This window comes from Hylobates moloch, unplaced genomic scaffold, assembly GCF_009828535.3.
Source record: "Hylobates moloch isolate HMO894 unplaced genomic scaffold, HMol_V3 SCAFFOLD_20, whole genome shotgun sequence".
Lineage (NCBI taxonomy): Eukaryota > Metazoa > Chordata > Mammalia > Primates > Hylobatidae > Hylobates > Hylobates moloch.
Window position 1 is genome coordinate 21,265,441 of NW_026652295.1, and position 1,955 is coordinate 21,267,395.

Consider the following 1,955-nt stretch of genomic DNA (forward strand, 5'->3'; position numbering starts at 1 on the left):
AAAAAAAAAAAAAAAAAAAAAAAATGTTAACTGGTATGTGTTTGCCTAATGAGTAGAAATAAAAAACTTTAGTACTATTTGGAGACTTGGTATGTTTACATGATTCAGTAATAACTACACAGCACCTTTCCTTCACAGAAAGTTCTGATAAATTATTGCTTTTTCTGTAGGTAAAATCTACTGGTGGAGTCACTCCATTATTCCTATCTGTGGAGATCTAGAGCTTGATTTGAAAGTTTCTGAGAAAATCTTCAGCTTAGACTTGAAGGTCAGCTTTACCAACTGAAGGTAAAAGCTAATTTTATTCATTTAAGTGTGAATTGCTCATTACTGAAGCATAGAAAATAATGATCATTAACATGTCTTATTAACTAGAACATATCAAATAGAATCCTGGTTTCCTGGTGTTGAAAAAATTATGAAATACTAATAGAAACAGAGAAAAATGGCCAGGCGCAGTGGCTCACGCCTGTAATCCCAGCACTTTGGGAGACCCAGGTGGGCGGATCACCTGAGGTCAGGAGTTCGAGACCAGCCTGGCCAACATGGTGAAACCCTGTCTCTACTACAAAATACAAAAATTAGCCGGGCGTGGTGGCAGGTGCCTTAATCCCAGCTACTTGGGAGGCAGAGGAAGAAGAATCGTTTGAACCCGGGAGGCGGAGGTTGCAGTGAGCCAAGATCGAGCCATTGCACTCAAGCCTGGGGTAACAAGAGTGAGACTTCTTTCAAAAAAAAAAAAACAAACAAAAAAAACAAACAAAAACAGAAAAATAATATACAATGAATAAGGAGAAAAGCTTGTTTTCTCTTATGGTTATGGAAAGCTTTATAATAAGCATCTTCAAATCCATTTTTATTTTATTTTATTTTTGGAGACAGGGTCTCACTCTGATACTCAGGCTGCGGTGCAGTGGCACGATCCTAGCTCACCACGGCCTTAAACTCCTAGGCTCAAGTGACCCTCTCGCCTCAGCCTCTCAAGTAGCTGGGATTGCAGGAACATGCCACCGCATCGAGCTAAGTTTTTTCATTTTTTTAAAAATAGAGACAGGGTTCTCAGCATGTTGCCCAGGCTGATCTAAAACTCCTGTCTCAACCTCCCAAATTGCTGGGATTACAGGTGTGAACCACCGCACCTGGTCTCATATCCATTTTTATATCTACAGTACCCAGTTGTTGAAATAATCTGAACATCTGAGGAAAACAAATAAACTAAGAAACAGCCAGCTGCAGGACTGGAGCAGTTGGTGAACGGAATAGGAGAGTATTCAAAAAGATGCAAATGTTTCTGTAATAAACCAGGAGGCAGTAAGCCCGCTGCCTGGAGCCAGGAGACTGGACAGTGGAGGAAATCTCTTCTCAGATGCTCCTATTCATTTGATGGCTGAGTAAGTTATTTTGTAGTGTTAAACATGGATGTTGTTGTTGTTTTTAAATGGTGGGAACCTTCTAATAACTGGCTTATCTTCTCATCAGTCTGTGTCTCCTATTCTTCAGAGGTTGTTCTTAACGTCCTCCATTCACCTCGAATTTCCTACCCCTCCAGGTTGCCAGTTACTGCCAGTCAGAAAAGAAGCTTTAGATGTCAACTCCCTCAAATTTTGCCTCCAGGCCTGCACAATTAACCTGTACTCACATTCAGTGCTTTGTCACTAGTGAAGGGCAAACCAAATCCCAGTCCCGCTTCGTTCCTTATTCTCCTGCTCCCGAAGCACCTCCTCCTCCCTGCTTCTGAACCACCTCCTTCTTCCTGCTCTGAAACTGCTGAAACCCACCTCCTTCTTCCTGTTCTGCAGCCGGCCTCCTCCTTCCTGCTCTGGAACCTGCCTTCTCCTCCTAACTGCCCTGAAACTGCCAAAACCTACTTCCATGTTCCTGCTCTGGAACCACCTCCCTTTTCTTGCTCTGGAACCTGCCTTCTCCTTCATCTTGCACTGGGATCTGCCTCCTCC

At 42.8% G+C, this 1,955-nt stretch overlaps 1 long non-coding RNA gene across 1 annotated transcript in view; it reads left to right on the forward strand.

Moving 5' to 3' along the window:
* Positions 1–1,955, forward strand: part of LOC116460427 (uncharacterized) — a 107,194-nt gene that overhangs the window by 86,598 nt on the left and 18,641 nt on the right. Inside the window, exon 3 of the long non-coding RNA XR_009211352.1 lies at positions 171–288. This is a non-coding gene — a long non-coding RNA (uncharacterized LOC116460427). The remainder of the gene's footprint in view (positions 1–170; positions 289–1,955) is intronic.